Source organism: Oryctolagus cuniculus, chromosome 1, assembly GCF_964237555.1.
Source record: "Oryctolagus cuniculus chromosome 1, mOryCun1.1, whole genome shotgun sequence".
NCBI classification, from domain to species: Eukaryota; Metazoa; Chordata; class Mammalia; order Lagomorpha; family Leporidae; genus Oryctolagus; species Oryctolagus cuniculus.
This window is the reverse complement of record NC_091432.1, coordinates 152,633,845-152,657,111: the sequence shown is the minus strand read 5'-3', so window position 1 is coordinate 152,657,111 and position 23,267 is coordinate 152,633,845. Positions and strand designations below refer to the sequence as shown.

At 44.5% G+C, this 23,267-nt stretch overlaps 1 protein-coding gene across 5 annotated transcripts in view; it reads right to left on the bottom strand.

Moving 5' to 3' along the window:
* The window catches only part of GNA14 (G protein subunit alpha 14), a 224,524-nt gene that overhangs the window by 168,362 nt on the left and 32,895 nt on the right, over window positions 1–23,267 (bottom strand). The window contains exon 1 of one of the 5 annotated variants that reach the window (XM_051858911.2): window positions 188–324. The exons of the other annotated variants lie outside the window; for them this stretch is intronic. The gene's annotated coding sequence lies outside the window, so the exon portion shown is untranslated. Of the gene's footprint in view, window positions 1–187; window positions 325–23,267 lie in introns of those variants that run through there. 5 annotated transcript variants of the gene reach the window in all.

Sequence of the window (23,267 nt, the reverse complement as noted above, 5' to 3'; positions counted from 1 at the left end):
TCAGAAAACCAGAAAAGGAATGCAACCTATGAGCACGAAGATGTGTCCTACACGGACAAAGCATGGTGACGCACGGAGATCCTCCACATTGATCACTAATAGCATACTGAAGTCCTGCATCATGATGAACCAGTAGTTTTTGTTCATTTCCTTGTAGGATACAGCTCTGTTGAGAAGATGCACTCACCTTCAATTCCTATGAGACACTACTCTTGGAAATTCTCCCACAGTTTGAAGAACAACTGATGCCAGCATTCCCTATTGAAATGTCCATCTTTTGTGCAGGGCTTCTGAGATCTTTCAGGGTATATGGAAATCCATTCCACACACGCTTATCCACAGACTTCAGATTTGCTGGAAATGGTGCTGGTGGTAGAACAGCAACACCAGAGCATGTCTTATCATACTGGGTACATAGTTGTTTTCCAACCTGGCCATTGCTTCCCTGGCTTGCTCCTTCAGGCAAATGCGGCTTTCATTTTGTAAAAGCTCCTAGAATTTCATCAACTGCAAGGAATGCCAATGCAGAGAAATGACTCATTTGGAACGGAAGGTTGTGCCATTGCCTTATTGTGTGGCCAATCACTCAACTGAATTTTCTACTCAAAGCATTAGGCTGAATGGGAAAAATAAGCTTTGTAGGGAACACTTTAAAAGTGAATTTCAGAAGCCTTTGTCACACCCAATCCAAATCTGTCAGTATGATTTGGAAATCATTTTTCTTCTTCAAAGTCCACCAAATCTCCAAATACATAAAGTAGTTTTTTTTTTTTTTTTTTTTTTTTGACAGGCAGAGTGGACAGTGAGAGAGAGAGACAGAGAGAAAGGTCTTCCTTTTGCCGTTGGTTCGCCCTCCAATGGCCGCCGAGGCCAGCGCACTGCGCTGATCCGATGGCAGGAGCCAGGTGCTTCTCCTGGTCTCCCATGGGGTACAGGGCCCAAGGACTTGGGCCATCCTCCACTGCACTCCCTGGCCACAGCAGAGAGCTGGCCTGGAAGAGGGGCAACCGGGACAGAATCCGGCGCCCCGACCGGGACTAGAACCCGGTGTGCCGGCGTCGCAAGGTGAAGGATTAGCCTAGTGAGCCGCGGCGCTGGCCAGTAGTTTGTTTTTCAAAACATAAATGAACACCTAAGTTCTAGAACTGGGGGATCCAACAGGACCATGAATCATATGTTTAAGTCAACAGTGAGGACAGTTTGCAATGTGCCACCCCTTAGCCCAAGTACAGCGTGTGCTGGTTTTTCTGTTAGATTTCGTGGGAGGCCGGCGCCGCGGCTCACTAGGCTAATCCTCCGCCTTGCGGCGCCGGCACACCGGGTTCTAGTCCCGGTCGGGGCGCCGGATTCTGTCCCGGTTGCCCCTCTTCCAGGCCAGCCCTCTGCTGTGGCCAGGGAGTGCAGTGGAGGATGGCCCAGGTGCTTGGGCCCTACACCCCATGGGAGACCAGGAAAAGCACCTGGCTCCTGGCTCCTGCCATCGGATCAGCACGGTGCGCCGGCCATTGGAGGGTGAACCAACGGCAAAAGGAAGACCTTTCTCTCTGTCTCTCTCTCTCACTGTCCACTCTGCCTGTCAAAAAAAAAAAAAAAAAAAAAAAAAGATTTCGTGGGAAATACAACCAGGCTATCCTCTTTGACAGTCAAACCCCTACAAACAAGAACTCACCATCTTCTGGGAGGTGTGACACCAGAGGAACCTCTGGATCAGCGAGCACTGGCTCAGAGGGTCACAGAGCTTCTGCAGGTATTTCTGTTCTGATATAGGGTATTTTTTGAAAGACACTATTTTCCTGTGTGGGAAGGTGCAGAAGCAGTACACACTGAATTATATGTCAGGCAGGTATCCTGTGGTTTTGCCTTTTTTTTTTTTTTTTTTTTTTTGGATTTTTCACCTGAATTTTCACTTCTCTAATCTTTGAAATGCTGCATTTGTATCTGGAGAATGGTTGTGGTCTACAATTTGTTTGAGTCAATGCCATCCCCTTCAAAATGTAGTCATTGCTCTACTCTTTGGAAATTTTCTGTAGTCACAACACCAGTAGTAATTACCACTTAAACTTTTATGTTTCACCACCAAGTATTTGTTCAGTCTAATGTGACACAACTACCTTCATTCAGCTAAAAATACCCTTCCCCAGAATTCAGCTTTCTACCCATTCTAGGTAATTATTTTCCCCAAATGGCAACTGTAGTTTTCAGATCTTTTGCTTTTGAGATCAACATTTGTGATTTTAGAATTTCAGGATTGTGACTTGGGAGATTGTAGACTTCAGATATTTTGATCTTTCAGAATTTCAACATTTGGGATAATGGCATTCTGGATTTTGTTTTGGTAATTATGATCGATTCTGTTCATAAGCTCATTTAACCCTTCAGAACTGCTGTAACAGATAAAACATCAGTCCACATTTCAGTTCCTTCTAAAGATGTTGTGTTTGTACCATATAAACCCCTTCCAGAGGCAGTCACTTAGCACAGCACTTAAGACTCCACTTGAGAAACCACATCCCTTATCAGAGTGCCTGGTTTGAATACCGGCTCCTCCACTTCCTATCCAGCTGGTGTAGCTAATGGCCCAACTGCTTAGGTACATGCCCATCTGCAGGGGATGCTCTGTGCTGCCTGGCGTCAGCCTGACCCAGGCATAGCTATTGCAGGCATTTGGGGAGCAGACCGGCATACAGGAGCTTTTTGTTTCTCTAATAAAATGATAAACTAAACTTAATTATAAAAATAAAATACTACTAGTCTCACAGCCTGAACTTCTCTGGAGAAGTGATGAACGGATTGAGCAGCTTTGGCTATAACCAATTGGCCTTGAATGCACCCATTATAACTTTTTTTTTGACAGGCAGAGTGGACAGTGAGAGAGAGAGACAGAGAGAAAGGTCTTCCTTTGCTGTTGGTTCACCCTCCAATGGCCACCGTGGCCAGCATGCTGCAGCTGGTGCACCGCGCTGATCCAAAGGCAGGAGCCAGGTACTTCTCCTGGTCTCCCATGGGCTGCAGGGCCCAAGCACCTGGGCCATCCTCCACTGCACTCACGGGCCACAGCAGAGAGCTGGCCTGGAAGAGGGGCAACTGGGACAGAATCCGGCGCCCCGACAGGGACTAGAACCCAGTGTGCCAGCGCTGCAGGCGGAGGATTAGCCTATTGAGCCGCAGGGACAAAATTGAGTTTTGAAATTAAGACCAGGGGCCGGCACTGTGGCGTAGCAGGTAAAGCCACCGTGGGCAATGCTAGCATCCAATATGGGCCCTGGTTCAAGGCCAGGCTGTTACTCTTCCCATCCAGCTCTCTGCTATAGCCGGGGAAAGCAGTGGAGGATGGCCAAAGTCCTTGGGTCCCTGCACCCACATGGGAGACCCAGAAGAAGCTCCTGGCTCCTGGCATCAGATCGGCACAGCTCCGGCCATTGTGGCTATCTGGGGAGTGAAACAACGGATGGAAGACCTCTTTCTCTCTCTGCCTCTCCTCTGTGCAACTCTGACTTCCAAATAAATAAATCTTTTAAAGAAATTAAGACCAACAGCATCATGCTTGATCATGTCAAGGAACATGGACAGCTTCTGTCTCCATTCAAGAGATTCTTCTCCTGGTTCATCGTTTATTAAAATTTTCAAATACTTATCTTGTCTGCTGTTCCATCTTCAATGCTCTGTATAGCACAATCTTTTCCAAGGAGATTTTAAAAAGGAATATTTGGTAAACTTCTCCCTTTTAACTCTCTCCAATAAATTTTCCTATTAAAAATTTTCTCAACATAGGACAGCTCTTTTGTCTATCCTTGTATCTGGCTGGTCTATTACTTGGCCCATTTAGGTATTTTGTGTTAAATTTACTTAATTTGTATAGGGTTAAGCCAAGAACTCCATTACTTTCAGGAGCTATACTACCTGAAAAATCTGGCAGTGAAACAAGCATACTCCTGACTAAGCACTTCTTGCATTCCTGTTCTTAGCAAAGAATGAGAAACCTCAGATAAATAGGAAGGATCCTCAGGAAGTACAGGGGAAAAGGAATTAATAGTTTATTTTTATGTAAAACTTGTTGAAATCATGTATATGAGCGATCTTCATAAGCATTTGTGAAAATGTGGATTATGAAAAAAACATACATGGATTTCAATTTTGGCACCAAAATTACTTAGTTTTTTAAAAAGTTTTATTTATTTATATGAAAGGCCGGTGTGAGAGAGGAGGAAAGACAGACCTTCCATCCGCTGATTCACTCTCCAAATGCCTGTAAACAGCCAGGGGTAGCTTAAGCCAAAGGCAGGAGCTGGGAACCCCGTCGGGGTCTCCCACATGGGTAGCAGGGGCCCAAGCACTTGGGCCACCATCTGCTGCCTTCCCAGGCACATTAGCGCAAGCTGCGTCATACGTGGAGTAGCTGGGACTCAGACCAGACATACCAATATGGGGTGTGGGGGTGCCAAGAATAGGCTTATACTCCTGCACCATAGCATCTGCCCCTAAACTTATCTTTAATTCCATTTCCATGAATTTTTGTAAAGTACCCTCTTATTTCTCAACTGAACAAAATGAACTACTTCTCATTCAGATCCAGCTCAAAATCTGCTCCCATGCAATTTCTAGTTTCCAGTGTGTGACAGTGTCCAATCTCACAAGTTCTCATGTTGTTCAATCACCTCCCTCGCTACAATGGACCTTCTCAGATGGTTCTGGATCCTCCGTGGTATCTCTCACAGCCCCAGGCACAGTGCCTCCTGCTCAGTAACACTTCTGAACAGACCTAAGATGTAAACTTGCCTCAAATCTAGAAAACCAAAGCATTTGCTGGCATATGTTTGGAGATTCCTGTTAGTCCTGAAAACTCATCTGAAAATTAAAAAAAAAAAAACACACACACACACACAACTGATATAAAACTCCTTTTCAGGGACCAGCACTGTGGCACAGAGGATTAAAGCCCTGGCCTGCAGCACCGGCATCCTATCTAGGGGCCAGTTCGAGGTCCAGCTGCTCCACTTCTGATCCAGCTCCCTGCTAATGTGCCTGGGACAGCAGCAGAGGATGGCCCAAGTGCTTGGGTCCCTGCACCCATGTGGGAGGCCCAGAAGAGGTTCCTGGCTTTGGCCTGGCCCAGTCCTGGTTGTTGCAGCCATTTGGGCAGTGAATCAGAGGGTGGAAGACCTCTGTCTTTACCTCTCCATAACTCTGCCTTTCAAATAAATAGGCAAGTCTTAAAGACCACTCTTCAAGAGTTATTAATTCCTGATCTAGCCATGAACAGAATGTAAAACACCAACCAAAGAGCTCTGCTTTAAGGAGCAGTCTTGGGAGCCCCCTGTTTAAGTGAAAGGCTCTGTAGTAGGCACTATGTCTGACCCGCCAGTTCATTCAGCTCTATGATTTATTCATTATTTCTTTAAGCACCTACCCACTATTAGTGATCTGGGAATATAAATTGAGCAGCACTGCCTTTGACCTTGGGAGTTAAGTTTCTCAGGGGAGACTGACATGCAAATATTTATTAAGCAATTGAAGAAACACAAAAAATAGATGCACACACCAAGTCCAACAAGCATTCAGAGAAGGAAATAACTACTGTAACTCAGTTGGGAGGGTCAGGAATTTTTTTTTTTTTTTTTTTTTTTTTTTTTTGCAGAATTGGTATTAGAGTTAAGATTTGCAAAATGAATGGAATTTTGATCAGATATAAAGTAAACAATATTCTGGAGTGAAAATAGCATTGGCAATATAATAGCGTATTGGGAATAACACTGCTACCAACATCTTGATTTGATGTTTGTTTGACAAGGTATTATTAGGTCATTGGGTAAGATGAAGGCCCAGGAAGAAAAAGACACAGAACAGAGACATTTTGAACAGTGGGAAGGAGAAAGGTGAGGGTGAGGCCCCTCCGCCAGGATCCTGAAAGGGGCTGTGGGATGTTCACACTCCCAGTGGCTTGCCGAATGGTCACCTTTGTTCTAATTCCCACAAAGGTATGGTCAAGGCTAACTGTGCATCTATTGGTAAACATAATTTGAAGGTAATGTAGAAAACAGAGCTGAGTACAAATGCCACCAGTTCTCTAATCACTTTATTTTCTAAAATGTATTTGAGAGACAGAGAGCAAGCAAACTCCTACCTGCTGGTTCACTACTTACACCCTCTTAACAGCTTAGGTTAGGCAAAGCCAAAACCAAGAACAGTATACTGGTCTCCTTCCAGTGCCCTGCATCAGCAGGAACCTGGAGCCAGAGCTGAGTGCTGAATACAGGATGCAGGCTTCGGAACTGGTATCCTAACCACCAAGTTTAACGCCCAGCTCCCGGCCCTCGCTTCCTTAATTTATATCAGCAAGTGCCAGCCAGGGAGCCTACCACAGTCCATTTCCTCTAAAAGCTTGGTCAGGCACAGGTGTATCAGTCAAGTGTGTACTGGGCCATGAGCTGACATGTGCCACTGGGCCCCATTAACCTAATGCAATTCTCTTAGTGACATGTCCCTTCTGTCCTCCATCATCCCAAGCTGTAGGAATGTTTAAGATGACAAGCATCCCTCTCCTGGGGTGGGGTAACAAAGGCCAGGAATAGCAAAAATTAAAGCAAGAAACTAATCACAAAGTACACCTGTGCATTAAAAATCTCAATGTTAAAAGCAAGGCAGCAACACTTTTCTTCCAGTTTCCATTAAAAGCCAGTTACATACATAGGTTAATTATCTCATTTCATCATTCCACAATGCATGTGGCTTATATCATACTGTATGCCATAAACATATGCAGTTTTTATTTGTTAATTAAGAACAAAAGCCAGCTGTAAACGGACATGAATGTTCTTAGTCAGGCCTGGGGACCTTTTCAGAGTTCTCTAGCTAATAGGCTGGAGATCCAGATGGGATTATGTTGTCCAAACTCTCCATAGAGAGGAGCACAAGGGGAGGGGAAGCTCAAGTGTACCCATCTTTCTCCTTGCAGTTCAAACAAGCCATGTTTAATGCTATTCCCTATTTTGACGGAGCAAGGTTTAAGCTTTCCTCCTAGGAAAGTGTTTGTCACTGAAGGTTTTTTTTGTTTGTTTGTTTGTTTTACTACCTGGAGGCTTCTGTGATTGTCCTTGGCACAACCTGAGGATTCTATAGCCTCCAATTTCTCCTACTCAGGCCCAAAGTATACAAACTCTCACACGCTTCCCCACGGCAACCTACGCAGGGTCCAGAGAGTGAGGTGAGGGACCACAATGTGCAAACAGATGCCGGACAACATCCTAGTTCACTGGCAGGGGAAGAAGTCAAATGATCTTTTGACTCAAGGCTAATCGGGCACGGTAACATCAGTGTTCACAGACGTGACCTTCATTTACTCCTGTGTTTTCCATGTGGTTTGTCCCAGCCAAGGCTCAACTTTCCAATGTGATGGTTTTGGGATGTGATAGGCCCTTGAAGATGTGTTCATGTCATACGGGGATTCATGTCATTTCTTCCGGAATGGGCTAGTGAACCATCCCAAGACTGGGCTGTGGTAAAGCCTCTGGCCTCTGGCCCTTCCTTCTGCTCTGTGTGCCTACTCTGCTTTCCAAGCCCACTGGGCAGGGAACAGCACGAAGCCCTCACCAGAGACTGAGCAGATTCAGTGCCCTACCTTGGACTTTCAGGCTCCACACTGAATAAATTAAAGCTCTTTTCTGTATAAATTATCCAGTCTCCAGTATTCTGGACCACAGCAGAAAATGGACTAATGTATACTCTAGTTCAATACATGCTGTTTGAATAAAGTTCTCTGGCTGACACTTGCTTTAGGAAGTAGTTCATTTACATGATTTCAAATTGGTAAAATACTTATTTGCATAACAAAAATTCTATTCACTCTATTCTACATAGGAAGAGGCAGCATTCCTAGGAGTTAGTACCTCTCCTCAAAGAGGAAACAGAATAAAAGTGTAGCAAGAGCAGTAAGACAACTTTGTAATTAGTAATTACACCCTACTAGATCATCACAGACCCCTCTGTTGGATGAGGAACATATAATTACCTTGTGTCTAGGACAGCACAGGTTCTGAGCAGTTAGAAGCAGCCCTGAGTCCCCTTAGGAGCAAACTGGTGCCCGCCTCCTGACCAAAGAGTTCCATTCATTGGATGGTATTTTCTGTCACTTAAGCTCTCCCCTCCTAGTAACAAGGCTTCACTCCAGTACTTCCCAGGGTCATCAATGGGTCTGCTTCTGCCCAGTCACTCATCTAGCAGAGGTTGCAAACTGATGGCCAGGCAATCCCACACCACATTTCAGGATTATTTGGTCCTGAGCATCTTCCCACTGATGCCATGTTCCCTGGCTTGCCTTAGTCACCTCTGGTCCTCTGTCCTCACATATACACCCTCCCTGCTTGGTTCTGTTTATATGGGAGTTTGGTCTCTCATGCCATTAGTAATACTGCCTTAGTGAATGAGTACTGCTTTGTTCACGACCTGCCTAAAATCTTACCTCGACTAGGCTCAAAGCTTCAGTGCAAAGAGGTTCAAATTTCCATCATTTTAGACATTTTTCACCAACATTACCAGTTCTCTTCCATACAATAGACTAGATCCCTCCCCTACTCCCCACCAAGGTAGACAAATATTAACGCATTCACCATTCTTTGATGCCATAGTAAATGCAACTACCAATGTGCTTCAACAAATAGTGTGAAAGAATCCTGTGATTAGTTAACCACCCAGTTCTGTGCCTTGTAGGTTATGCTGTCTACGAGGATAACACCCAAAAGCCTTCCCAGCCCATCCAACAGAGACCCAGTCAGTAATATTGGTTTTCTGTTTCCATTCTCAGACTTATGACCATCTTTGACCCGTTTTCTGCACTTCACCTCATATGGTTCCCCTTCTTTTTTCATATAACCATCGGATTCTTGGTTTCTTCCTTCATACTCAAACTTCATCCAGAACTTTCTCAATGCAAGACACTTTATCAGGGCAAACCTCATGGGCACATGACCTATGCAACTCCAAGGCTCTCATGCTTTAAAAGGGCCCTTTGTGTGGTTTAATACTCGGCTATTTTGCACCGGTCCCACACATTACACAGCCTGCCATGAACATATTTGATCTGCAACCCAACTCATAAATTACCTATGTGTTCCAGATTGTATTTCCTTAATGCGAACTATTTATTGCCTTCTTTGAAGCAGGACAAACATCTGGTCACTCCAGGCTCCTGACAAATCAGTGGTTCTCAGTTTGGCCCACACAACTCTTCACACAGATGGCTGGCTCACAGTGATGACTACATGGGTGTGCTTGTGTTCTTCTTCCATGAATAATTATATTAAACCCAGACAGCACCACTCACCAGTTCAAAGGCAATGCTATGGTGCCAGCTTTTGTGTATAAGAACAGCAAGTGGGTGAGAGATGAAACACTGTGCTCTGATGGTTGCAATAACTCAAAGACACTGATGCACATGACAGGGCACACACCCTTGTGTTATCAAGAACATGCCCCAGGTTCCCACAGTCTTGGGATACCGAGTATTAGCCTGTGTCTGTACTTCTTAAAATGAGACAAGGAGCCCAAGGTAGCCAGTGGTGTGCCCGGGAACAGAGCTGTGATATAGTGAGTCATGATCATTCATATTAATCTGGAATATTTTTAATGAGAATATTTTAATGTAAATCCTCAGTAACTTTTGTAAACAGAAGACTTCAGAGCTATTTCCCACTCTAATACCACTGCTTGAACTCATACCCAACTGCCCAAGGTTCTTCCTTCATTCTCCTCTGCCATTAAGGATTATTTGGTGGGAAATTTTATGATGTTCTCTTCTGCTATATCCACACCAGGAACATACGAAGGTCCCACAGTCTGATATCTCATACTTGGTACTTAGAAGGCGGCACATATCTGGTGCAGATGGAGGTTCCCAGAAATTTATAAGAGTCTCAATGTCAGGAGAGATATTTGGATGCCACTTGGGATGTCCACATCCCATAAAGGAGTGCCTAGTTCAAGTCCTGGTTCCTCTGCTTTGGATCTAACTCCCTGTTAATTCACTAGGAAGCAGCAGATGACAGCTCAAGTATCCAGGTCCAACCACCCACATAGAAGATCCATATTGAGTTCCTGGCTCCTGGCTTCAGCCTGGATCAGTCCCACCTGTTACAGACATTTGAGGAGTTTACCAATGGATGGAAGACATCTGTCTTCCTTTCAAATAAAAGGAAAATAGATTTTTTTTGTTTCAAAGTGTTTTTTAAAAGACACTCAGAACATCAAAGGTTGAGATTCAGCCTCTCTTGTTTTAATCAGCCCTAAGCAGAAGTCCTGAAGCAGCCAAATGGGGTGATACTCAGAGTTGGTGATACTCCTTACACACAAATCACTACTCTTCAAAGGAATCTGACCATGTGAGCAACAGGACAGATCATCAATCCCTCAGTATCCCATGGATGCTGTCTGAAAACACAGCAGGGTAAGCCCCATCTGGCTTGTCTCTCACCACTTAGCAGAGGTGGTCTCAGGAGTCCCCCCCCCCTTTTTTTTGACAGGCAGAGTGGACAGTGAGAGAGAGACAGAGAGAAAGGTCTTCCTTTGCCATTGGTTCACCCTCCAATGGCCACCGCACCGCGCTGATCCGAAGGCAGGAGCCAGGTGCTTCTCCTGGTCTCCCATGGGGTGCAGGGCCCAAGCACTTGGGCCATCCTCCACTGCACTCCTGGGCCACAGCAGAGAGCTGGCCTGGAAGAGGGGCAACTGGGACAGAATCTGGCGCCCTGACCGGGACTAGAACCTGGTATGCCAGCGCAAGGCAGAGGATTAGCCTAGTGAGCCGTGGCGCCAGCCACGAGTCCCCCTTTCCATCCTTACCAAGAAAGCATAAACACATGGATGCAAAAAAATCACATGACCCAGAGCCCCAAAGTCCACAATCAAGACATGGCTTGATCCACCAGTGAGTTTCTGCCAGTGTAAAAATGAACCAACACCCAACTGTCCACGGAACTGTTAGAAAGATCAAGTTAACAACTGTCAAACAGTGATACATCGCTTAAAGATGGGGACAGTTTGATAAATGAATAACTAGGTGATTGTGTCATTGTGCAAACATCATGGGATGTACTTATACAAACCTAGACGGTAGGGCCATCTAACACACCCAGACCACAGGGTATATATTGTTGAGGATGAGGTCTTTAAATGACAGAAGTATTATGCAGCACAAGGCTATATCATTCTTTCTAGTTTCCTCACTGATTTTCACATCACCCCACAGTTCTATCCTTTAATAGTTGAAGGGAAAATAAATTATACCTGCTTTTAATAAAACACTCCACTGCAGGGCCCTCTCACAGGAAGTCATTCTGCATTTCATGGGCAAAGGCTTCACCTTCCAAACTCATCAGATTCAAATCTGAACAGCACATTCTTTGCCTTTGTGTTCCTAGTCATATAGCTTAAATGTCATTTTCGCTTATTATTTAACCCTATAGAAACTATCTAAATACCTCAACCCTGGACTTTCGAATAAGAGATTTGAATATAGAAAGTCAGTTGAGTGATGAGTAAGGGAACAGTGCTCCTTTATTGTCCACAATTTTGAGATTTTGTTGGAGAGTGATCATCTGGGACCTCAAGTAGACAGACGAAATCAGCAGTCCTTGGGCAGAGGAGTCACACACAACAACTCCATACCACACCTGTGGGTTCTTGGAATAAGATGTCCATACAAAAATGACATCCCAGTCACTCGGTAACAGGGATCAAAACATGGCCCCTTGACACGTAAGGAAATGACAGGACCGTGCTCACCTTCCTCACCCCTCTCCCCTGAAGCAGGGCATGGGACCTAAGTAACATTTTCTGAAGTGCACCTGAGCCAGGTCAGAAGGCCTTCAAGGGAATCGAGAGAGGAAATGTGGGACATACAGATGGTCCCCAACTTACAATTCAACCTTAAAGATTTAACTTATGATTTTTTTGCAATACAATGGTGTTAGAGTGATACACATTCTGTAAAAACCATTCTTCTAATTGTCAATTTTCATCTTTTCCCTCGGTTCTACTGCCTCATGATCCTAGGCAGTGAGTGCAGCTCCCTGTAAGCCCATGATCACAAGAGGAAACACCTCACGCTCTACAGGGTATCACGATGCCTGTGATTGCTGGACATTGTGTTTTGTGTCTAACACCCCAACACGTCTACAATATGCCACTGTGTCCCACTTCTGGTGTAAAAAAAGGCAGCAGCAATTACTCCTGGGGAAAAATTCAACATGATTTTCCAGCATGAGGGCAGGAAGACAGAAATGGACAATGTATACAAGTTAGGACTTCAGTAATCAAACATCTACCACCTTAAAGGATAAAAAGTGCATCAGTGATGCAGCAAAACTGTCAGCACTGGTTAAACCCATTATCAGCAGAAGGCAAAGAACTTGGCCAATTTATAATATGAAAAAAAATTATTTGTCATGCTGATCGAAGACCAAATACAAAAGCGCATTTTGCTTAGCTTACTGACAACAGGAGTTACAGCAAAGAAATCTTTCCCATCACTAAAAAAGCCTTCCTGAAAAGCCCATGAAAGCATTTCAGGCATGCAAAGCCAAGACACTACAGCAAAAAGTGTCCTACATGAAGGACCTCAGTGTGTGACACCCCAGTGGAAAGGAGTGGTCAAAGGAGGAGGTATTTTTCTTGGAAGGGAGGAGAGAACTTCTACTTTGTTTATGGTCTTGTCTAAATACTGATGGAGACTGGATTCAGAAGGCTTCCATAGCCTCAGGTGAACACTGACATCATACAGAAGAGTGTTCATTGTTAAATTAACAAGTGTTGCTGTGCACTAACTCCCCATGCAGGAGCTCTCTCCTCAAAGAGCTGTATTATGAGAGTTAACAGTAAAACTTGTTCTCAAAGATTTACTTCATTTAGTCTGTTAAGTGGAAGATATTATGTCTCATAAGTTTTAGTTATGCTGAAGTGTCCAACTCCATTGCTTGTTTTCTTAGGTACTTCCTTAATTCTAAAACTCGTTCAAGAACTTACTTTCCTTTAATCTATTAAGTGGAGAATGTTTATGTCTCATAAGTTGTAACTATGTCTGAGTGCTCACAAAAGATGTATCATTCTTGGGTGCTTCTCTAAAGTTAAGTTTCAAAAAAAAGTCAAATTAACTTTGAGATGCAATGACTTTGAACAGCCCTTGTCACCACTGTTGAAGAACAGTTTTGGGGTCCCCCCTCTTTTCATGCAAATTGTTAAACTCTTAGTATGCAGTTGGTAGGAGCCAGCGCTGTGGCGTAGCAGGTGAAGCCACCACCTGCAGTGCTGGCATCCCATCTGGGCACCAGTTCAAGTCCCAGCTGTTCCACTTCCGATCCAGTTTCCCACTATGGTCTGGAAAGCTTGGAATATGGCCCAAGGCCTTGGGTGCCTGTAACCACATGGGAGACCTGGAAGAAGTTCCTGGCTTTGGATCAACCCAGCTTTGGCCACTGCAACCAACTGGGGAGTGAACCAGCATATGGAACACCTCTCTCTGCCTCTGTGTAATTCTGACTTTAAATAAAAAAATCTTGGTCTTCTGCGTATAAAGTGAATTGAAAATGGATCTTAGTGGAGAATGGGACTGGGAGAGGGAAGAGGAGAGGTGTGGGGGGAGGGTGGGTATGGTGGAAAGAATCACTGTATTCCCAAAGTTGTACTTATGAAATGCATGAAGTTTATATTCCTTAAATAAAGTTTCTTTGGAAAAAAAAAAAAAAAAACAAGAACAAGTATTGGCAAGGATGTAGAGAATTTGTAACATTCATGCGTTGCTGTTGAGATTGTGAGACATGCAGCCATTTTGCCAAACAATTTTTCAGTTTCTCCAAAGGAAAAACAGAATTATCATGTGACTCAGCAATTCTGTTCTAGGTATATACCAAAGAGAATTGTAATAAAACGTGTTCCCACCAAAACATAAAAGTCTTTCACTTTTTGTCCAGTATTGAATAAACGATATGAGATATTCAACAGTTAATCATAAAATGGGATTTGTGTGAAATGCTTTTGCCCAACCGTAGGCTCTGTAGGTGTCCCAGGTATGTTTAAGGTAAGGTAGGCTTGGCTAAGCCATGCTGTTTGGTAGGTTAGGGGTATTAAATACACCTTCCGCTTACGATATTTTCAACTTACAGTGGGTTTATCAGGATGTAACCCCATCCTAAGTAGAGGAACATCCATATACACAATGGAATACTACACAGCCTTACAAAGAAGCAAACTTCGGTGCAGGAATTGGGTCACAGTGGATTAAACCGCCCCTTGTGATGCACACACGCCATATCACAGTGTCAGCTCAAGTCTTAGCCACCTCCGCTTCTGATCCAGCTCTCTACTGACGTGCATGAGAAGCAGATGATGGCTCAAGTACTTGAATTCCTGCCACCCACATGGGAGACCTGGATGGAGTTCCTGGCTCCTGGATTCTGAGTGGCCAGGCTCTGACCATTACGGGCATTTTGGGAACGGACCAGTGGATGGAAGATTGTCTTTCCCTCTCTCTGCCTTTTGAATAAAAAGAAATGCTCTCATTTAGTGACAATGAGCGAGTCTGGAAGACATTGTATTAAGTGACATAGCCAGGCACAGAGGAGAAATACCACATAATCTCATTTCCATGTGGAGTACAGAAATTTAACTTCTAAAACATAGTCAAATGGTGGTTATCGGAGGCTGGGAGGATGGTTGGACTGGGGAGATATTGGCTCAAGGACACAGTATTTCAGCCAGACCAGAGGTGTAAATACAAGAGGTCTATGGCACGTCAGACTACAATTAATAACTAGATATAATGTAATTTGTAATTAATAACTAGATATAACTTGAAAAATTCAAAGGCTACATTAATTGTTCTTACCAAAAAATGATACATGATGTAATAAGTGTCAAATAGTGTGATCTAGTCATTCCACAATGTATACATCAAAACACCATGCTGTGCACTAACTACACACAATTGCTACTCGTCACACGTGTTTTTGGAGTGATAGGTGCCCTGCCCCTGCCTGGAGGAACGAGCATCCTCATCTCGCAAGACCAGGGTCACAGAGCCTAAGCAGCAGGCTTCACTAGGCTGCTCAGCTTCCTGCCATCAGATCACTGTCCCATCATACGTCACAACTCCTCCTCCTCAAATCCAGCACAAAGATACAAAGTTTTAGCATTTCTTGACATTTTCATTTCCTTACAAAGACTCCCATGATGCATAAGAATATTAAATGTGTGGGCTTTCCTCCTGTTGATTTCTAATTTCTTAAAAAAAAAAAAAAACTGGCCGGCGCCGCGGCTCACTAGGCTAATCCTCCGCCTAGCGGCGCCGGCACACCAGGTTCTAGTCCCGGTCGGGGCACCGGATTCTGTCCCGGTTGCCCCTCTTCCAGGCCAGCCCTCTGCTGTGGCCAGGGAGTGTAGTGGAGGATGGCCCAGGTGCTTGGGCCCTGCACCCCATGGGAGACCAGGAAAAGCACCTGGCTCCTGGCTCCTGCCATCGGATTAGCGCAGTGCGCCGGCCGCAGCGCGCCGGCCACGGCGGCCATTGGAGGGTGAACCAACGGCAAAAGGAAGACCTATCTCTTTGTCTCTCTCTCTCACTGTCCACTCTGCCTGTCAAAAAAAAAAAAAAAGAAAAAAAAAACTTTTATTTAATGAATATAAATTTCCAAAGTACAGCTTATGGATTACAATGGTTTCCCCCCCAAAACGTCCCTCCCACCCGCAACCCTCCCCTTTCCCACTCCCTCTCCCCTTTCAGTCACATCAAGGTTCATTTTCGTTTCTCTTTATATACAGAAGATCAGTTTAGCATACATTAAGTAAAGATTTCAACAGTTTGCTCCCACACAGAAACATAAAGTGAAAAATACTGTTTGAGTACTAGTTGTTATAGCATTAAATCTCAATGTACAGCACACTAAGGACAGAGATCCTACATGAGGAGTAAGTGCACAGTGACTCCTGTTGTTGACTTAACAAATTGACACTCTTGTTTATGGCCTCAGTAATCACCCTAGGCTCTTGTCATGAGCTGCCAAGGCTATGGAAGCCCCCTGAGTTCACCGACTCTGATCATATTTGGACAAGGCCATGGTCAAAGTGGAAGTTAATTTCTTATGGGGGTATCAACCATGAATTTCAGATGGGCAGATCAAAAGGTATTTTTCCTCCCCAACCCAGCATTTTAAAAGGATTCTGTCCCTCCTCTTCCATTAAAAACCAAAACAAAACAAAACCTTCATTCACAAATTCAGCAACTACTGATAAGGCTTTAAAAAGTTAACAATCCTTGCGAACATGAATTGCTGACTTCAGTTTGCACTATGCTATAGACACAGAGCAACGGCGCCTTTCCCACAACAGTAAGTTATGCTTCAAGTCTCACTGACATTCTCCACTTTCACACACTCAGCTTTCTTCACTCCCTTCAGTGTGAACTTAGAGGCATAAGCTCTCATTTCCCGGTGAACCAACAGAAACCTTCAGAGTCCACAGTTGCTCTCAGGATTCATTTCATTATCTCTCTTCCTCTCTGTTTATGTCCATCTACATGAAATGCAGACAGAGAGGAAGATCTTCCATCCATTGGTTCACTCCCCAAATGCTTACAACAGCCAGTGAAGAACCTTAAAATCAAACTAAGATGGAATGACTTAAGCTAACGCTATTAAAAACAAGAAGTCACCTTTGCCCCAAATAAAATTATAGCCCTAAACTTTTTCCCCAGAGCTAAGAGATCTACACAGTGTCTAGAGCAAAGCCACGCGCACTAGGAGTCTGTGGAAAATTTTATGGGCCCCAAATCGCTGTTTGTTGGTGACACCTCTCATAGATTCTATATGAGAAAGACTCAAAGTAAAATTGAGGCCTGAATGTCCCCAGGAGATTTGCTCCTTGCTTCTCTGTCATTGGATGGAATGTGACTGGCAGAGACCCACCCCATTAGAAAGGAGGGCAGATTGTGGGGACTGTGGGCCAAGGTTGCGGTTCTGATTCCGGACGGATCAAGGTTTCTTCCCTCTGTCCCAGTGATCTCATCCTGAAATCAGCGAGTTGAATGAGGGGATTTCTAACTTTCCAGTTCCGAGATCTGATTTGAAGCAGCACTATTTTCCACTCCGAAACAAAACTAGATGGAAGACTATCCGCTGGTAGGGAGCGCCTCCTGATAAATATAATGTATCCTGTTGGGAGGCAACTCCTTTTCCTGTTAATAGGCAGGGTGGGGGAGGGGAGCGGGATTCAAACAATGAAGTCATTCAGGAAACGTTTATCAGTGCAAGATGGAGCAGATCTTAAGGTGTGCAGCCTTGAAATGGAACAGAAGCATTCTAAGTGCTATATGATTGCCCCAAAACCAAGATGAAGATTCTGTCCTTGTCAGGCCTTGACCAAGAGAAGGCAATCTAATTGATGTGCAAAGAAAAAAAAATCACCAGCAATTCAAAGTTCTTGTTTTCTAAAGGAGATATAAAGCTATCTCCTACCAAAAAATAAACCGAGAAGTAATTCTCTAGTTACTAGGATAATAAATCCCATTCTTCCTCTTTTTTCAACTTTTAAATACAATTGTCTACAAATCTCTGAATTAATGAACATTTCTCCCTGCTACCCCATTGAGTTGCATGTTGTTTTTGGATCAACTACTTAATAAATATGATTGTACAAAACCAGAATCTGCACCTCCCCGATTTCTTCATTAACATGGCCAGTTTCATTAGAACAAATGAAAGGAGTATCAAAGGGGAGATCTCTTCAGATGCTGTGTCTCAGACTTACTTGCACAACCACTGTGTCTTATCAAAGGCTCAGAGAACTGTCCCATGAATGCAGTCAAACTGATTGTAAAGAGCTTAATTGGTTGGAGTCATGAGGGAGTCATTTTCTTGGTAGATGTTATAAAAAACAACAACAAAGTACTGCATAATTAACATCTTCAACCTCACTAATCCTTCTCTTATGGACGGAATGCTTGTGCTCCTCGCAAAATTCCTATGCTGGAGCCCAAACCCACAGTGCAGGAGAGGGGCTTTTGGGAAGTAATTGTTTAGTTGAGATCAACAGGGTAGAGCCCTCTAATCTCAATAATGAGATTAGTGCCCCTAAAAACAAACAAAAAACCAGAAGGGGCCAGTGGCTTGCAATGCCATAGGGGCGCTGGTTCAAGACTCCAATGCTCTACTTCAGATCCAGCTCCCTACTATTGCACCTGGGAAGCAGTAGAGGATGGTCCAAGTGTTTGGGCCCCGGCACCCACATGGGAGACCTGGAGAAGCTCCAGGCTCCTGGATTCCGCATGGCAAAGCCCTTGCTGTTGCGGCCACTTGAGGAGTGAACCAGGAGATGGAGGATCCCTCTCTCTCTGCCTTTTGAATAAATAACAGAGAGAAAAAGAGAGGGAGAGAGAGAACAGACACTAGGGCTTCCTCTGTTATGTGAGGATGCTGTGGGAGAAGGTCAGTGCACATCAGCAAAAAAAACCTCACCTCAACTGTGCTGGCGCCCTTATTGCACACTTCCCAGTCTTTGAAACCAGGAAATAATGATCTGTTGGTTAAGTCGCCTGGTCCATAGTATTTTGTTATAGCAGCCAAAGATCATGAAGCCATCTTTTTCTTACCTGTAAACTCACGGGCTTGCATGAAATGATTTGAAATTTTCTTGGACTTCAACAGTTCATAATAAAAAATAAGTCTGCCACAGAATTATAATAAGAGAATTTCAGGGGCCTGTGCTATGGCATAAGTAATGCCACCGCCTGTAGAGCTGGCATTCCATATGGATGCCAGTTCAAGTCCTGGCTGTTCCACTTCCATTCCAGCTCTCTGCTATGGCCTGGGAACGCAGAGGATAGTCCAAGTGCTTAGTCCCTGCAGTCGCATGGGAGACCTGGCAGAAGTTCCTGCCATTGCAGCCATCCAGGAAGTGAACCAGCAGATGAAAGATTTCTCTCTGCTTCTGCCTCTCTAACTCTTTCCAATAAATAAATCTAAAAAAAAAAAAAAAAAAAAAAAAAGAGGCCGGTGCTGTGGCTGTGGCACAGATTAAAGCCCTGGCCTGAAGCACCAGCATCCCATATGGGCGCTGGTTCTAGTCCCGGCTGCTCTTCTAATCCAGCTCTCTGCTATGGCCTGGGAAAGCAGTAGAATATGGCCTAAGTCCTTAGGCCCCTGCATCTGTGTGGGAGACCTGGAAGAAGTTCTTGGCTCCTGGCTTTGGATCGGCGCAGCTCCAGCTGTTGCAGCCATCTAGGGAGTGAACCAGTGGACTGAAGACCTGTCTCTACCTCTCTCTGTAACTTTTTTTTTTAAAGATAAACAAAAAGAATTAAGTTAATCCTTGGCTCACAGACAAGAGATGTCAAGTAAGAAGGCATGTGTAAGGAATCACCGTAAGTGATTACTGATGAATCTGGAACTCAGCACCGCCTCCGATTGCCAAGCAGGGGGAGTACCTTGATGGAGTTGGCACTGTTTGAGCTCTTTGTGGGGATGAAGTGGCCCAGTACAGGTTTCTGCAGAGGGCATGCAGGGTCACCTGTTCAGATGTGTCTCATGCACATTAACAGAATCTACCCTCACATAGCTGTATGTGGTATAAACAAAGACTAGGAAAATCCAGATTTCCTAGGGGATCAGCTCTGAAGATCCTCGTTAGCTCCACTGACTGCTGTCTCCTCGATATTTGTTTGCTGCTCTGTATTTGTTTCTTAGGGCTGCCATAACCAAATACCACGGGCTGGGAGGCTTTTACCAATAGAAATTGACTTCTCCCAGCTTAGGAGTCTGAGAAGGCCAAGATCAGGTGCTGGCAGATTCAGATCCTGGCAAGCATCCGCCTCCTGGCTTGCAGAAAGCAGTCTTCTCTCTGTGGCCCCACATGGCAGACAGAGAAAACTCCTCTTTGAAGGGGACTAACCCCATAGCACCAGTGAGCTACCCTCATGACCTCACTTAACCCCACTTGCCTCCAAGGCTCCAGCTATAAATACCCTCACACTGTGATTAAAGCTCAACACATGAATTCTGGAAGACATAAGTGTTCATTCTAAACAATTACTCTAAAATGCACGCCTTTCTCAAATGCAAATGGGGCAGGGCTTTTGCAAAGCACCTCACAACTACAGCTACCCCCAGAGCCAGGAGGACTAAGCTGTCACACCTTAGCAGGTCTTAAGTCAGAGCACTAAACCCTGGAGAATTACTCTCTGGCCTTCAGAGCTAATGGAACTTGACTTACTAGATTTTGAACTTGTGTGGAGCCCATCATCCCTTTCTTTCTAATTTCTCCCTTTTGAAATGCCTGTCCCACCACTGTATTTTGAATGCACAAAACCTTGGAAGATTTCACACGTTCACAACTACAGAGGAATTTTGCATCAGGATGAGTTTTACCTTACCAAGCCGATATTCAGATGAGACTTAGACTTCCCAGTAGACACTAGAATGAGCTGTTCTCGGTGAGGAGTTAGGCATCCTGGATTTCCGGAGGGGTCTGCTTATACGGTCTTTTAAAGAACAGCCCCACTGCAGAAGCATCTGTCAAGGCCATCCTGCCTTGCAACATCTGAAGAGGGACTTCTATCCTTGGGGGAACCAGTCCTGCCTCCTGGGCCTATGTGGGAGTGGCAGCACCTGATAATCTGATTTGCTTTGGGGGTTATTCTTTCCTTTTTGATCAAGCATGTTCACAGCCAAATAGCCCTTTCATCCAGTCATGCAGAATCTAAGAAAATCCAATGTCCTTTCTTGCTGTCCTATTTTTTCCTGTCCCCTTTACTCTCAACTGGCAGCATTTGTTGGCACCCATTTCTTTTCCTGGCTTCTGCTGAGAGAATTGATTAAATCCACGGTTCACACCCAGACTAAATCTCCTTATCCAGTAGTGTTCTGCCACACTCCTATTCTCTTCAGAAAATCATTTTTCGCAAATGGATAGCAAGAGAATGTCCAAAGTCTTCAAATTCTGATTCCTTTTTGCTTAGAAATTCCTTTCTTAATTAATCTTTATCTTCTTTATTGGTTATTCCATAAGCCTTTTTTTGTTCCCATGTACATCAATTTTTTTCCTTGTCGAACTGGGACTTTATGCCAAATAAGAACAAAAGAGTAATAGAAACAAAGGAAATGGGCAAAGATATACTGAAAGATGACAGGAGATTTCAGGGTCAGAGACAAAGGACTTCATCGCATGGAAAGCAGCATGAGCATCCGGGTATTTGCATGAGTTCTCCTGCTTCAAAGCCCAAAGGGACTACACATACAGGCTCAGCTGGATGCCTGCATGCTCAGTGGTTGTTACAGGAGAAGAACTCTGAGATTAGGAGACTTAGATCTTTTATAGTGGGCAAGAAGCATACATGTCCTTCACTCTTGAGAAACGACAATCTCTTTCTTTTTTTTTTTTTTTTTTTTTTTTTTTTTTTTTTTGACAGGCAGAGTGGTGAGAGAGAGAGACAGAGAGAGAAAGGTCTTCCTTTGCCGTTGGTTCACCCTCCAATGGCCGCTGCTGCAGCCGGCGCACCGCGCTGATCCGATGGCAGGAGCCAGGATCCAGGTGCTTTTCCTGGTCTCCCATGGGGTGCAGGGCCCAAGCACCTGGGCCATCCTCCACTGCACTCCCTGGCCATAGCAGAGAGCTGGCCTGGAAGAGGGGCAACCGGGACAGAATCCGGCGCCCCGACCGGGACTAGAACCCGGTGTGCCGGCGCCGCAAGGTGGAGGATTAGCTTATTGAGCCACGGCGCCGGCCTGACAATCTCTTTCAAGACTGTTGGCTACACCAAATTCCTTGAGAAAAAGATAGAGTCCCTACAAAGAACAGTTAGCGCCTTGCTTCCAAGAAGTGCAGAAACATGAGGCCCAGGGGTAATTAACTCCCAATCATTGCCACGAACCTGCAAAGCAGAGATTTCAGACAATGACTTTTAATCTCCTCCCTTTGTACTGTCCTCTTCTCATACATATTTGATATTCAGAGAGAAGAAAAAGCCAAAGCAATAAAAGTGATAACACATTTTTGCCACTTGTGAATTTGAATTATTTGTTCTAGTGTCTGCCGCACCCTGATGCTGAGTTATAAATGCAAGAGGCTGTTCTGGCGATACAAACAGCACTTTGGACTTCTACACCGAGAATGCTCTAGAGGCCCACAAGTTTCTAAGCTTTAGTTGCCTCTGAAAGGCAAAGTACTAGGATCCATGAGCAATGCACAATAAACCATCAGCATAAAAAAAATCTAAAATACTGTTTGTATAAATAACTGAAGTAGAATAGTTACTACTGAGTGATTATAATACACCAGAAGCTATGCTGTAGACCTATGTGAGGAATCTTGAAAAAGTTCATGGAAAAACAAATCAAAACTGTTTATTTTGGTGCAAAAATATTGAAATCCAAGCTTAAGTTATTTATAATATACATGTTCCATGAGCTTTAAAACATCATGAACGCAATTTTGCAGAATCTTTTGATTCCATTTTCAAATATTTTCCTTATTTTAAAAATAAGGAAATGCTTCAAGTCCCAAACAAATTCATCAAGGAGCATACAGACAGGAAGTGACAAAGCCAACAACAGAACCCGAATTCCTTCCCAGTGTGCCATTTTGCCTCTGACAAGACAGTAAAATTACACCAATCCAAAGAACCAAACTCTAAGTTCTCACCAAGGTGCGAGGCTAGCAGGTAGCCAAGGGGAGACAACCGTGGGAAAGTTCTGCCCCAGATCCTGTTGCAGATATTACTCCTGCCAGCCTGGGAGGGTATGCAGCTCCCAACACAACCTGTGTCCAGCCACAACAAATCCTCCCTCAGGGTTTTTATGCCCTTTGCACCTACCACCAGGCAAAGCGTTTAAGTAAATAAACAAACAAAAAGCAAATACCAAAACCTAAAATGTAACCAAATAAAAAGATGCAAGGACAAAATAAAGGAAGGACTCACTCCTGTTCAACATCACAAATCAGGGAAACACAGGTCAAAAACCATAACGAGGGGCCGGCACTGTGGTGCAGCGGGTTAAAGCCCTGGCCTGAGGTGCCAGCATCCCATTTGGGTGCTGGTTCTAGCCCTGGCTGCTCCTCTTCTGATCCATCTCTCTGCTATGGCCTGGGATAACACAGGATGGCGCAAAGTGCTTGGGCCCCTGCACGAATGTGGGAGACCCAGAAGAAGCTCCTGGCTCCTGGCCTCGGATGGGCCAGCAGTGGCCAATGCAGCCATCTGGGGAGTGAACCAGTAGATGGAAGACCTCTGTCTCTAC